A 16,165-nucleotide genomic window follows, 5' to 3' on the forward strand; every position below is an offset into this window, starting at 1 on the left:
TGTTGATTTTATTAATAAGCCCGAAGAGTGAGGAATAATTTTTATCTTCCCGAACTAAGCCAGTCACGCTGGAAATGAAGTTCTTTGGCAGAAAACGGGGCTATCACGTGAACCACCAGTATATCTTTTATGTGTAGGACGGGTCTGACTGATTTCAGTCAGCTAGTAACGGATTTGACTCCTAACTTCAGTCATCTGGTGACGAATCCATTGAATGACTGCTCTCCGAAGACAATCGTGTGATGTGAGGCACGTGAAGTACTGTCTCACGCTTTTCGTCTCCCTACGGCGTATACTGCCTCACGCTTTTTCGTCTCCCTGCGGCGTCTCACGCGAAGAGACGTCTCCTTGCGGCGTCTCACGCTTTTCGTCTCCCCACGGCCAGTTTAAACGTATGACGGGTGGCGTGTCCGTCAAATCGCCTAGCCCTCGCCTGAAAAAGACTTCGCGAATGACTAACAAAATCAAAACCCGACAGCTCCAACAGGATGCGATGGCAGCTCTGATACCAATGTTATAAATCGGCCGATAAAATGAAGAGAACGGAAGAGAACACAGTCCGACACTCAAAGGACACGAGATCTTTTTTCCTCCCAGCCTTGCCTAGTTATTGCTAGCAACTCTCATCGTAATCCGATTGCTAGCCGTCACTTGTTGGTGAGTCCTACTATTCCTGGACTCTCTTTAATTCTAGGCTCCCCTAAATCCTGTTCGGGCGCCCAAGGCCCCCGAACGATCATCCCTCGTGCCTGTTTCCCGTAATTTACCTTATTAATATAACAACTACCATGGGGAAATGGAGTTCACCATCTAGGCCGGCAGCGAAGCGTTTCCGCATGCCTCATAGCTCTTCTTTGTCTCAGCAGCTTCCACACGGAACAGATGCTTGTTCGGTCAGTCACAGGTTTCCCTATGAGTTTACATCTTTCATCCTAGAATGTGAATAGCCTCCACTATAGTGGAGCACATGGTTCCAAGAAGTTGATTGTTCGGCAGGAGCTGTACCCTGCCCTTGCTGGACGGATTGACATCTTACTTCTACAAGAGCACAAGCTCAATCCCGCCCAGGCCCATCAGGTAGGGAAGGTACTCCCGTGCAGTTCACACACTTACTGGGAGCACACCATCGGTGCCCACGGCAAGAGTGGAGGCGTATGCACCTCTATTGGCCCAAGTCTCACTGCCTGTGTACAAGACCACGGGACAATAGTGGCAGGGAGCATTCTATGGATCAGATTGGATATTGGGGACTCGTGCCTTGGAGTCCTCAATGTCTATGCCTCCACTGAGGTTAGGGCACGCAGCACGTTCTGATTGGAGATGGCAGTAGGACTCTCAGAGGTGGACTCCTGGATTGTTGGATAAGACTTCAACAAACTGGAGGCCTTAGAGGACCAGCAAGGCAGAGGCCGATACTACCAGGGCATGGCCGGGGAGGAGCAGGAGGCATGGGAGGTCTTTCTACTGGCAATAGGAGCACGCGATGCTTGGAGAGACCCAACATTCCAAAGAGAGGAGAGGTCGTTGGACTTCTCTTGGGGATACAGGCGGCTAGGTGAAGTCCTGTTGGAGCGGATGGACAAGTTCTATGTGGGAGAGTGGGGATGCTCTCATGGAGGCCAGGTAGGGCAGTTGGCGGGCACCACTTTGTCCGATCACTGCATGGTTCTCTTGACACTTGATCCCCCACCATCTATCCTAGACACAGGATCCTATCGGATCCCTAACTGAATCTATAGGAAGGAGGAGGTGAAGAGACAGATTGAGCAGATTTGGACGAGAGAGTGGGGCAAGAAGGACCGGATCGCAGAGGATGTTGTAGAGGTCCTAGCCGAGTCGAGCAGTATCTGCTAGGAGGCAGCCCTACAGGCCAGGGCAGCAAAGCTGGGAGGAGAAGAGAGCTCTCCGGCGGGACCTAGCAGCCACGCAGAGATTACTACAGGAGGCACCAGGGGATCCCATCCTCCACGCACAGGAGGTCCGCGCATGAGCAGCATAGTAGCAAGGGAATGCCGTTCCACCCCCTTGGGAACGTGGGAACACGTTCCACACCAAAAAAATGCCAAAGGAACGGGGGAATGCTGCGTGGGAACGCTTGTGAAGGGGAAATGGCCGGGGGAACGTGGGGGAACGTGGGGAACGCTGGCGGGAACGCCTGTGAAGGACGGCTAGGGGAACGTGAAAGGGAACGTGGATATTGCCGTTCCCCAAAGGGGAACATTAAAAAAGTGACGGGTACTATTGCGATTGCCAAAAGTAACCACGAGGTGTCCGGATTGTGGCGATTGGCATGCAAACTGTCGGACTTGTTGGGAGCAGGGCGCTGTGTGCTGCGACTCGCGTGCATTTGTTTCAACCTCTAGGTAAGAGAAAACTGTCTGCTAGAAAACTGCCTATTCAGCGAAGGATTCGGACCACTCTCCAAGGTGATGGAATTCAAAGACCAGAGATGCCTGGGGCTCTTTCTACTGGAAATACGACGCCACAGAGACCACCTCCTACGAACCACGGAGCAAAGACAAGGAGTCACCAACCAACGCACACTCAACGACGTCTACCAAATACCAGCTACCCTCCCCACCACCGAGGCCCCACCAGCCCAACCGGCCTCCCGTCCCCCGGGGACCACCTTAGAAATAGCCACTGCAAGAGGTAAAGCCCGGCGACCACGCCCCGCCGGCCCCCGTCCCCGCAGAAGACACTGGTCGAAGATACAAGGGATACTACGCCGCCATCGGAAGGCCCTGCCCCGCCGCTTTAGCCTCTCCATGCTAGACCGACCCATGCGGGACATCTTAGGATGAACACCCCAGGAGCAGTTCCACACCGCACTGGGAGTACCTCTAGATTGTATCTAGTCCAGATATCATTTTGTACCTACTCAATTTAGTTCAACATAGCATAAATGTTAGCTTCATTGGGACTTTTGAAATCTCCCAGACATTTGTATGCAACATTTTGGTCTTATAGGCCAACTTGGCCTATTGTAGACGTTAATATAACTTTCTTCTTTCTCTCTCTCTCTCATTTCAGAATAATTACAGCTCGCTCTCTCTCCCCCTCCCATTTCGGAATAATTACAGCTCTCTCTCTCTCTCTATCTTAGCTTTGTTTTTACAACTCTCTCTCTCTCTCTCTCTCTCTCTCTCTCTCTCTCTCTCAGAAAACAAGCTTAGAGCCTCAGATTTTACTGTTTACAGCTATCAGCCTTTTCTTTTACTAATTACAGCTCTCTCTCTCTCTCTCTCTCTCTCTCTCTCTCTAAAACAGCTCTATTTTCACAGTAGTCTTTCTCTCTCTTAAAACAAGCTGAGTCTCATGGAGGATCGACTAATGCTTTTGATTCCTGAATTTATAGAAGTCATGGCTTCCTTGGGATCAAAGCGTTTGGGCAATAAGCGATCTCAGCCTAGTTGGTGGGACAAGGTTGAGAAAGTGGACCATTACGCATCAAAGGGAGGTGCAAAGAAATGGAAATGCAAAAGGTGTGAGCAATTGAAAAAAGGAGGATCCAATCATGTGGTAGTGTTTTCACACTACCATTACTTGTGTCTCTTGACACATTGTAATCTGCTCTTTCACTTGTAAAATCTGAGAATCTTGGAACTAATTTGCTGCTGCTTCAGCTCTTCAGCATGGGAAAAGACTCCCCGACGCCTCAGTTCAAAGGAGTTGGGTTTCACACCTGGCAAACCCGCATCAAGCTCATCTTGATGAAGAAGGGTCTCTGGGCCATCACAAATGGCAAAGAGAAGAAACCTCGGGATGCGGACCTTGCAACTACTTGGCAAAAGAATGATGACAGAGCCCAGGCCATTATCAAACTGGAGCTAGACGACAGCTATATCCACCATGTGGATAACTGTGAGACCTCACACGATACATGGAAGAGACTTGACACCTTGTTCGGTGCACAGTCTAAATCATCAAAGTATGGTCTCCTGCAACACTTATGTCATGTTGACATCGCAGCCCAAATAAATTTCTGCCCAAATACCACACCCGAAATGCAAAGGCAGCTCTTGGCAAAGTACCCAAGTGAAGAAGACAAAGCATGTGCAAGGAAAAAGCAAGCAATTCATGCATTTTTTTTTCATGGACAAGCTGATGATATAGTCATGGATGATGGAGCCATGCATGGGGGACTTGGAACTTTTGCATCCTCACAATCCCATCATGGAAAATGCAGCAAGCAACAAACCTTGGAAACAGCTTGGGATCCTCGTAAAAAGGATAGAGTGGATGCAACTATGGCAAGGTTTTTCTACCATGATCATGTTGCATTCAATGTTATAAGATCTCCCTACTTTCTTGAGATGGTCCAAGAGATTGCCAAGTATGGTCCAACCTATAAGCCTCCATCATATGAGACATTGCGTACCACTTTGTTGCAAAAGGAAAAGGATGCAATTGAATGTGCTTTGGCAACTGTGCAAGAATGTTGGGAGAAGAATGGTCTCTCTTTAATAGCAGATGGGTGGAGTGATACTCGAAAACGGTCCATCCATGGGATGGTTGCTTATTCCCGAGGACAGATGCAATTCGTGTCCTCACATGATGCCTCAAGTACAGGAAAAAGTGCAGATCAACTTGTGGAGGAATGGGCGGAAGGTGTTGAAAAAGTTGGGGCTGAAAATGTAATCTAGTTTATTGCTGATGGTGAGGCAACAAATAGGGCAGTAGGTATGAGACTTAAGGAGAGATATCCACACATCACATTCAGCCCATGCTTTGCTCATTGTTTGAGCAATTTGTTGAAAGACATTGGTAGCTTGTCATGGATTGATCCCTTCATCCAAAAGGGCAAGGATATAATCAGTTTCATCCAAAGCCATCAGTTCATTCTTAGTGAGTTCCGCAGGAGATCACCTAAAAAAGATCTCTTAAAGTACTCTAAGACGCGCTTTGGCTATAACTTTCTTATGACAAAGAGACTTGAGAAGGTAAGCTTACCCTTGAAGCAATTGGTGGTAAGTAATGAGTGGATGGGATGGGCTACTTCTAGATCAAGGGCTGGTATAGCAGTGGAGAACATCATACAAGATCATGCATTTTGGAATGAATTAAAAAGCATCAATATTGTCATGAAGCCAATCATGTGCTTGATGCGAATTGCAAATGGACGAGAGCCATGCATTGGAAAGGTCTATGAGGGCGCAGATCGCATGATAGAGAAGCTAGGACAGGTTGGTTTGGATGATGCAAAGTATCAAGAAGTCCGAGATTTATGTGAGGCAAGATGGAATGCTTATCACTCACCTATGCGTGCATGCAACATCATATGTATTAGATCCAAAGTTCAAAGGGTGTGGTCAAGAGAAGGATGAAGAGGTAATGCAGGGTTGGGACATAGTGCTTTCTAGGTTGGTTCCCATTGATACTAAGAGAAGATTGGTGAAAGATCAACTTGGTTTTTATAGAAACAAGTTAGGAAGGTTTGGGTCAGCTGATACACAAATAGATCGGTTTAAGATTGGGGCTGCCTTGTGGTGGGAAGATTATGGGACACGTACACCTGAGCTTCAAACATTGGCAGTATGGATTTTGTCTCAAGGTGCAAGCTCCTCTCCCATTGAGCAACTATGGAGTGTATTTGGGCATATTGCATCTAAAAAGCCGAATAAGTTTGGGACAAAACAAGTGAATGACTTGATATTTGTCAGTGCAAACTTGTGCTTGCTTGCAGATGTGACTTCCCTCAAGGCAAAAAAGTTTATAGCTCTTGATGAAGAAGAGTCCTCTGATGATGAGGATGGGGAGACACCTATGCCTACACATATGGCCGATGATCAAGATGCTTTGGAACTTGGAAATGTGATTTTGATGATGATATGGCTTTCTTAGACAATGTGGATGATAGTCTTCTGGATAGTCTTGCTGCTAATGGCAGTCATGTATGATCCAATGGTTACTTTGAGAGACTTTAAAATTCCAAGTTGCCATATTTTGTCAACTATACATGTGTTTTTCAAAGAGCTTTTATGAAATATATAAATGAATAGTTTAAAATATATAAATCATATATATAGTACAAGTCGTTCCCCTTACATTCCCGTTCCCCTTGCAGCTTCGTTCTCGTTCCCTTAGGACCCCATGTTCCCGTTCCCGTTCCCTTCCATTGCTACTATGGCGAGCAGCCATCACCGGCCTAAAGGACAGGCGCTCGGAGTTCTCATTCTGCACCTAAGCAACCTTCTGAGCGCGGAATGGAGACACGATGTGCAGGGAGTTTTTCCAAGTGTACCAGCCCTGCACCTCAAGAGAGAAAATATGCATCCTTCGGGATCAATATGCGAGGACTCGTTCTAGCCCACACGAGGATGCCTTTTCTAGCAGGAGAGCCTCAGCTAGAGGACAACAATGTAGACAGCAGGACTCGGATCACATCCCGTCCCTCGTCACAGAGGAGATGGGACACTCCCTCCTAGCCCCCTTCACAGAGAAGGAACTAGAGGAGGCTTTCCATACACAGTATGGGCAGAAATACCCGGGAGAGGATAGCCTCTCTAAGGCCTTCTTCATTACCTACTGGGAGGTGGTGAAGGACCCCTTACTGGTGGCCTTCCAGGAGATTTTCACCTCACGATAGATGCCAGAGAGTCTTTCGGCAGGTCTTGTCAGTCTCTCAAAGGGGGAGACCGGCTGGAGTTATCCCAGTGGAGACCGATCACCTTACTGTCAGTGGCCTATAAGGCACTGGCAAAGATGATTGGTAGGCAACTCCGCCCTATGCTTCCAGACATCATTCATGACACACAGACAGGCTTTGTCCAGGATAGGAGCATCCTAGACAATGTCTTCACCTTCTTTGAGGCGACAGAGTAGGCACAACACAGTGGTCAGGGACTAGCTGTTCTACTCTTGGACTTCGAGAAAGCCTATGATAGGGTGGATTGGGATTTCTTAGAGGGCACCATGGTGAGGTTGGGCTTATCGCAAGCATGGATCCACAGGGTCCTCGCACTTTACAGATCGGCTACTAGCAGAGTTCTCATAGGTGGCAAGCAAGGGGAGGAGCTTCGGCAGGAGAGATCGGTCCGGCAAACTGCCCCCTGGCCCCGTACGTGTTCTAACTCTTTGCAGAGGCGATGTCTCACTTCCTCAAGTCACGTGTGAGCGGGTTACGCGGCCTCCGACTTCCAGTGAGAGAGGAGACGGAGCTGTTAGACTCAGAGTGTACAGATAATACAACATTCTACATAGAGGACGATGAGTTGATGTTGAAGAGAGTGAGGCTGGCTCTCGAGGTGTTCTGTACTGTAGCGGGAGCGAAAATCAATTGGCAAAAGTCGGACGGTTTCCTTACAAACCCGAACTCTAGCACGGAGTGGAGTGTCCACTTGGGATTTAGATGGGTGTGCAGAGGGCAGACCGTCCATTACCGAGGGTTCCAGGTGGGACTCGACAGCACTCCCACCCAGCAAATTCTTCCAGTCCTTGACTCTGTTCAGAGGAAGCTGACCTGCTGGAGTACTGCTCATCTTTTCCCTAGCAGATCGAGCCCTGGTGGTTAACCACGTCCTCCTAGTGACGGCTTGGTACATCGCCTCATGTCGGTACTTCTCGTTCTGTGTAGTTCAGCTTCGCCGCCTAGTGCGGAACTTCCTCTGGGCAAGGTCAAACAGTTCCAGGGATTCCCGGGCCAAGGTGGCATGGGCGACCATCGTCCGGCATCGATCAAAGGGAGGGCTTGGGATCATAGACCCAGAGTATCAGAGTTTGCCCTCTTGGGCAAGCTAGTAGTCTGCGACCTCACACCAAGAGGGCGGACCTGGAAGGTCCTATTGCAGGAGGGTCTACAAGATTATAGACCGAGGATTGGCGGTGATTGGAGGCTGTCCCTGAGATGGATCTTCACGACGGCCCAGATCACCCCCGCTAGATCCCCCTTGCTACAGAGCCTGCTTCGTGTGTGGCTAGGCCTCCATAAGGCCCTGATTCAAAGCCCCCCAAGCTGCCAGGAGGAGATAGACCGCCAGCCGGTGATCTAGAACCCCCAGGTTAGAGATCGGGATGGGATACAGATTGGCGAGCACCCCCACATCCAGTGGGCTCATTGGAAGGCCGGCCCGGCCCACAACATCAGGACATGGTGGAAGGTGTACACGATGGTGGACGAGGAGGTGCTGCAGTGAGCATCAGGCTACCAGCGAGGAGTTGAGTTGAGAAGAAGGGAGATAAACGCAGCAATACCTTAGGAGTGGCTTGCCCCCCCGATACGAGAGCTGGTAGAGCCCGGGGAGGTATGTGCCGCTAGGTTTTCACCAGCAGGTATCCCCCTACAGGTGGCAAGTAGAGTGGGTAGCGTGCCACATGGGACGTTATTCACCGTGCAAGAGGGGGGCAAGGCATCTTGCCCTTGAAAGAGAGCAACAGGATGAGGGGATAGCTGTCCTTTCATGGAGGAGGATTTGGGTCGTTGGCCCTCAGGGGAAGACATGGCGGCTGGATCCCTATGTCTTCTGGGAGGAGCTCAAGGAGTGGGGCCTCTGGATTTGGAAGGGCAGGCCACTTGATGAGCTGGAGTGGGATCCAGGAGAGTGGCTATGGCTGGCCACTGCGGTCGCCAAGAAGCCACCGAGGTTCCTGGAGTACACTGCCAAGATTGGTAGACACGTACAGATGCAGGAGGACATGGATTGGGCGTCGCCGCGTAGCAGGTACTGGGCAGAGCACAGCATCACAGAGGCTTTCCAACGAACCTTCTAGCGCCGCCTATTGGATAGATGGACGCCGAGGAGGGTATCGTATTTCTTATGGCTGGTGGCACATGGAGGTCTGGCGGTGGGAAGTTGGTTAGCCCAGATGCAAGAGGGTGGTTGTAAATGCTACACACAGCAACCTCTGGAAACTCCAAAGAACTGCCTTTGGTCGTGTGAGGTGGCGTAGCTTGTGTGGAGAGGAGCATGCTGGATCCTTCGCCGTATAGCACCCAACCTTGGATGTATCTCATGGGGAGCTTTCTGCTCACAAGCAATCACCCAAGGCCGTCACCTTTTGTATAAGGCTGGGATGCAAGACACGATATTCATTATTGAGGCAGGATCGTGCACAGTGGTCGGTTTGGAGGCTCTACCCATCCGCCAGGTACTGGAGCCCATAGCAGACCGCTCTGAGGTATGGGAGATCATACGGAGTCTTATTGGATGGCATATCTAGAAGGCGCGGTGTCAGGAGGTTTTTGGCAGAGAGAGACTTTCAATACATGCGACTTTAGCAGAGCTTTGGACCTCCATCATCCACTTCCCCCGCGGCCGATGGGACCAAGTGCAGGGCGAGTCTCGAGCTCGTCAAGAGCTCCGTTTTCATTTCATGCACACTTGGGGCGGCCTGGACTTGTTTTTCACGATGCACGCAGACAGCCCCAGATGGCGATACACCCCCTCCCCCTCCATGGCTTCTTGCCCCCATCCCCCCTAGACCACCGTGAAAAGCTTGTACACTTGATATATCTATGACTCTGCATCAACTCCAGCTAGTCTATTGAGCATGAGCACTACCTTGTATTCAGGTTTTTTCTGAAGTAATATAATTAGCCACACTTTATTTTCCAAAAAAAAAGAAGTAAATGTTACATATGTGAGGTGTAAGTAACATTAGAGTAAATTTACGAGCCCGGAACCTGAGGAAATCACAAGATGTCAAAGGTAAAAGTCACTATCAGTTATGCCGCATAGGTACTTGGTGGTATCTGGTGCTAATTGTTGGCCTAGGTCATTCGTAAGTGTCTCTTGGTGACACTAGAGAAGTGGCATTTAATGGTACCTAACGCCAATTTGATGGTCAAAGATGGTGCAAAGACACTCAAGAATGAAAGTTGCCTAGCCAAGTTAATCATTGGCCAATCAAATTATTTTTTTGGGTACCGAAATAAATATTAGAGTAATTTTCAATATTTAAAGACTAAAAATTAATATTTAATTATGGATAATGCTAGGAAAACCATTTGGGAAGGCCCACTTGTCAAAAATGCCTATGCAAGACTAAAAAGCGTCTTTAGAGACTGGAGAGAGGCATTTTTAGTGCATTCAACCTGCAAGAGAGAAGGAGGAAATGCTGCTCATCTGATCTACAGCCATTGGAGGATCTTTTGAGGCAACCAAGGGTGGGAGAAGACCAATCAACAACAAGTGACAATATCTACAAGCTGTTGAGACAGGGTAACAATACTAAATGACTGATTTTCTTCAATTCTTCGTGAAGAAAGTCTAAACTTTCTCTCCTCAGCATTCTCTCTCATCTCTCAACCTTTCTACAGCCTTGCTCTAAAGATTACAGCATTGAGATCACCAGAGGCTAAGAAATTTTAGATTTCTCTATTGTAAACCCTAATCTGCAACAAAAATTAGGGTTTAGCAGCAGCTTCGAAAAGCGTGTCAAAAATTGGAAGCTCCAAGACTTAGATTCAGCAAGGTTGAAGCTGTTTTAAGTCAAATTCAAGTGGAAAGACCAGCAAATCAATGAATTTGGAGCATTTTCCATCCCCATCAAAGCGGGTAAGGGCCAATTGACTACTCGAATCAAGGGTCAAATCAAATTGAAGACTTACTGCTCATTTCGGACAGCAAGGGGAGTTGGAATACCAAAAGGGATTGGAAAAATCCATTGTACGTCAACTACTTCAATTAATTTAAAGAAATACGGAAAGGGGCACCAATTTTGGAACCAACAAGGTGTCCATTGTCCAAGATTGTGAGTTAATTTGCATTTCTCAGTTTTGTAATAAATGTTACTGCTGTAACTAGGTTGTAATCAAGGAAATACCACCCATCCATGGAAGGAATGCCGGTTTCATACTCCAAAGTCGCCCACTCCAATGGTAACCAAAAAGGGATAAATGCACATAGATGAATACATAGAATAATTCTAAGGAAGATAAGTTTTCATGCTCGTGCAGAATGCAATGCAACGGTGCCATTTGGATAGTGCCCTCACAGGCGAATTGTACACTTGCCTAAGCGCCCTTTTACATGCAAATGAAGTTACAAATGTCCATAATGTACAATACAAAGTAAATAAATGTTTGAGAGTAAAAAACTGTAAGCATCATTACTCTCACTATCAAGAGAAGGAAACCGCTCCCTCTCAAACTGGAAGGAGAAGTAAAAGAAAAGCACCCTCTCCCTATCAATCGGAAGAAGTAGAGAAGGGTCTACCCAAGCTGACCCATGGTAAAAGGTACTATAGAACCAGCCTGTTGACGACCTTGGTCATATGTAAGATTGAAGTACAGCAATGGAGCAGAAAGAAGTGAACACAACTGATAGAGAGCGGAAGTGGTCATAGCACGATTGTTTGCATAATAGAATGTGAAGTGAAAAGTTCAAAGTACATCCCTTAGACTTTAGGGTTGTGAAAGTGACTTAAAGTGCCTTCACACACAGATGTATGTATTGTGCGGTAAGTGATCAAAATGTGTAACATCAATACACAGATAAAAATAAAAGTGACTGGGAATAAAAACCTCTCTTACGGAGAGTAAAAAGTGCCCCAATGTTCTACATGTGGATCATTGACACTCCTGTGTGAGCATAAGCATGAGTAAAACCCAACAAACCCCCTTGGAGTGTTAGGTGATCAACATACAAGGGTCTTCCACCAAAGGAGATCAAATTTAAAGCATTGCGAAATGCTTCAAATTTGTCATGAGAAGAAGAGCTTTGGTGAATGTCTGCCACATTCTTGTTGACAGGACACTAAACAAAGCTTCCTGATTATATACATGCTCTTGTTGAACCTGCTGTGCAATATCTTGCTGAATATTCTGATCAGCCATAGGCTGAATTTCTGCATTATTTAATGAAGTCGCTGGCTGAACATTTTGTTCATTTAATGAAACTCCATCTATATCATCAAAAGAAATGGGCAGCAGCCCTTCAAACACATCTTTTGCAACCTGATATGTGTCATAACCAACAAGAGATAATTTTGTTTTTCCATCAAAAATCCCATCTCTACTGACAAAAACTTTCTTAGAAACAGGATCGTACAATCTATACCCTTAGCTTTCACTATTGTATACACGCTACAAATATACATTTGATAGTCTTATTGTCCAACTATGGAATACAGCGTAATTGAGCCAATTGTGCTTTCAACTCTTTAATCTAGATATTTTGCTGTCAATTGTTGAGTTTTTTGACTCTAACTCTATTGTATGTGCAAGAGTTAAGTCTTTAAACTCCTAGTTTTCATTAGAAAGATAACTTTTTTTCTCAATAACAGTAGCTACTTGAGTTTTGGCTTTCGCTAATTAGGCTTGCAAAGAGGATATCTCCACTTTGCACTATGCAAGATACCCAAAGGTACGAAAATGATGAACTAAAGGTTTACAGTTGTTCCAAGCCTCAAAAGGCGTAATATTTTTCAATGCTTTAGTAGGGCACCTATTCAAAACATGACAAGAACACATAACTACTTCCATCTGAAAAACATGTGCCAATTTCTTAGCTTTGAGCATACATATAGCCATCTCCATGAGTGATCGATTCTTCCTTTCTACAACCCCATTCTGCTGTGGAGTATATGCAATAGTAAACTGATGTGCAATACATTTTTTCTTTAGAAAGGAATTTAGCAATGAAGACATATATTCCCCTCTTCAGTCCGAATGGAGAGTCTTAATCTTACAACCAGATTGATCTTCAACAAGTGCAATAAAAGCAAAAAATGCATCATACACTTCTGACTCTCAATGAAAAAACCCAACAAAAACATGTAAAGTCATCAATGAAGGCAACGAAGCAAAAACATCCACCCAATGGCTTTGTCTGTATGGGTCCACATATATCTGAATGCATAATCTGCAACCTCGCCTTAGCTCTGAAAGCAACATCATGAGGGAAAGAAAACCAATGCATTTTTCCCAAAATGCATCACTCACAAATGTACTCAGAAGGTCTCTCCAAAAGAGATAAGCCTTCCAACATCTGAGTATGCTACATAAGCATCAGACTGCCATAATTCACATGCCCTATATCAGCATGCCATAACTCTACCTATGGCATAGCAAAAGTAAGAAGATGCCAAATAAACTGACTAATTAATAGATCCCAAACTCCTTTTTCTTCTTGGCAGTGAGTTTCTTGCATTCTGTGATATGATCACTTGGCTTTTTACAATAATGGCACTTACCCTTCTTAGCTTGTGTACCCCCCTTCTTGTTGTTCTGTAGAGTTCCAAAACTCTGCGGAGCATTCTTGGACCGATTGCCCTTACCTTTCTTCTTTGCCACAAAAGCTTGTTCAGAAGCTACTACATCCATACCACTATTTTTCTTTGTTTGCTCTTCTTTGAGTAATAAGTTAACCAACTAAAGAAAAGTAAGTGGCTGTGAAGAAACCTGCATTGTAAGATTCAATGCAGTGTGGAAGGTCAAATAAGACAGTGGCAAGGAGTTTAAAGTAGTAGAAATCATCTGAGCATCAGAATAATACTCATTTACATCGATCAACTACTCGCGCAAATCCTGAATTTTATTAAGGTGATCTTGCATAGCATCACCTTCTTCCATCTTCACATTTTCAAGCTCCTTCGAAAAAGAAATGTGTGCCTCATTCTTACTAGCAAACCTATGCTCAAGTGTAAGCCATGCTACTCATAAAGTAGTGCAGAACAAATATACAGGATTATGGACCACTAAACTGCCAATGAAATAAGTGACAATGCTTGGGCATCCCTGGTGCCCCAAGCCCTATGAGCAGCTCTTCTTTGGGGTGGTGGCCATGCGGCAACTTCTTGCCTTTGTCCATGTCCTGCTACTTGTTGAGAGGTAGTTATTGCACCCTCTTGCCTTCGTCCACGACCCCCTACTTGTGGAGGGGTTGCAAGAGCCAAATCACCAAGATATACTTCTTCCCCACTAGCATAATTGCAAAGACCTTTTGCAACAAGCACATTTTTCATCATAAAGGACCCCATCCAATCTATCCTCTTTCGAAACATAAGTGAGGACATCATTCTATCCATGAGTTGCCATGATAAATGTCACTTAAATTTTAATCAAATGCAAAAAGAGCAATAACAAAAGTTAGCTGACCTAGAAATCTTCAAATTCCCAAAAATTACAGCAAATGCCAAGCTATAATCGACCAAATTTAGTCGAAAGAACCACCAAATTGTGTCACACTTAACCAATGCTGCCTCAATGTGCTGAATTTTTCCAGATTTCAGCAAACAACACACTGTTCAAGGCAATAAGAGTGCTCAGCAGTACTAAAAACACAGAAGCCCCAAAAATTTGACTGTCTAATGTGCGTAGTTTTATTCAATTCCAGACTAAAAACACATTACATGTGCCAATGTCTGCCAAAAATACAAAAAACCCAAATTTTCTAACCCAAAAATCTGTAATTTTTTTCAATTCGTGCACTAAAGCACTTCCTAAAGCGAAAATTGGCATGTTCCTGCATTTCAGCAAACAACACACTGTTCAAGGCAATAAGAGTGCTCAGCAGTACTAAAAACACAGAAGCCCCAAAAATTTGACTGTCTAATGTGCGTAGTTTTAGTCAATTCCAGACTAAAAACACATTACATGTGCCAATGTCTGCCAAAAATACAAAAAACCCAAATTTTCTAACCCAAAAATCTGTAATTTTTTTCAATTCGTGCACTAAAGCACTTCCTGAAGCGAAAATTGGCATGTTCCTGCAAAAGCCCTTTGCTTTGGCTCTGAAATTCTATACCTGTAACAGCTCCGCAGATCTGAAAAATATACTGATGTGGCAGCTAGAGAGTAAGAAAAACCAGTTCTGAGCTGTGTGGCTGCTGAGTGGCAGGCTGGAACAGATCTGGAGCAGTTCTAGACTGCGCAGGTACTGACTGGCAGTTCTAGACTGCGCTTGCAAAATTAGGGTTTTTTGGACTGCGCCTGTGCTAACGTGGCAATTCTAGACTGTGCCTGTGAATTAGGGTTTCTAACTGTTCTGAACAACCACAACAGGTTGCAGAGGTCGAGGAGAACATAGCAGGCGCGTCAGAAACACAACAGGTTTTTGGACTGCGCCTGTGCTAACGTGGCAATTCTAGACTGTGCCTGTGAATTAGGGTTTCTGACTGTTCTGAACAACCACAACAGGTTGCAGAGGTCGAGGAGAACATAGCAGGCGCATCAGAAACACAGGTCACCACAGGCAGGAGCAGCACATGGGCTGAGCTGAGAGTGAAGAGAGTAGACAGAAAACTGGCTAAACAGCTCTGATACCAAATGTAAGATCGAAGTACAGCAATGGAGCAAAAAGAAGTGAACACGACTAATAGAGAGAGGGAGTGGTCACAGCATGAATGTTTGCATATTAGAATGTGAAGTGAAAAGTACAAAGTACAACCCTTAGACTTTAGGGTTGTGAAAGTGACTTAAAGTGCATTCACACACTCATGTGTATTGTGCAGTAAGTGATCAAAATGTGTAACATATATACACTAATGAAAATAAAAGTGACTGGGGGAAAAAACCTCTCTTACGCAGAGTAAAAAGTGCCCTTGTGTCCTACTGCGGATCATTGACACTCCTGTGTGAGCGTAGGCGTGAGTAAAACCCAATAGGTCAAAATATCTGCAAAATTGTCACTGGATGGCACAAACTCTAGGCGAATAGTGCCAATCTCAACCTGCTCTCTAGTGAAATGAAAATGAACCGCCACATGCCATATCCGGGGTGTGACGATCTAATTGTCCACAAGGGCAATGGCACTCTGATTGTCATAGTAGACAACTGTAGGCATCCCACAAGGAAACTATAACTGCGAATTGCAAGTTCCTCAAATAGATGGCCTCCATGGAACCATCAAAGAGAGCCTAATACTCTGCCTCGGCCGTGGAAGCGCCACCGGCTCCTATTTATAGCTAGCCCAAGAGATGGGTGTCAGCCCCAAGGTGTAGAGATAGCCACCATGGAAACGCGGAGTGTTAGGATCTCCTGCCCAGTCAAAATCAATGACCCTTATAAACATAAACCATGACCATAAGTTAGTCTATAATCATAGGTACACCTTAAATATCTCAACACACAAAGACAAGCAATCCAATGAGACCTTCTAGGTGCATTAAAATACTGACTAAGAAAACTAACTGATTATGCAAAATCTAGCCTAGCATGAATCAACCAAAGTTATTTTCCTACAACAGGACAATAGGTATGAGTATCAAAAGGTTGACCCGAGGT

General features: G+C 45.6%; 1 protein-coding gene and 1 pseudogene across 1 annotated transcript in view; one reads left to right on the top strand and one right to left on the bottom strand.

Annotated features, from left to right (window-relative positions):
- LOC148036198 (uncharacterized) overlaps positions 1–16,165 on the bottom strand; it is a 139,523-nt gene that overhangs the window by 91,795 nt on the left and 31,563 nt on the right. The gene's annotated exons all lie outside the window — the stretch shown is intronic.
- LOC148036201 (uncharacterized) lies at positions 3,364–15,202 on the top strand (annotated as a pseudogene).

This window comes from Lygodium microphyllum, chromosome 5 (genome assembly GCF_053477565.2).
Source record: "Lygodium microphyllum isolate KBCC chromosome 5, Lygodium_microphyllum_v1.1.10, whole genome shotgun sequence".
Classification (NCBI taxonomy): Eukaryota; Viridiplantae; Streptophyta; class Polypodiopsida; order Schizaeales; family Lygodiaceae; genus Lygodium; species Lygodium microphyllum.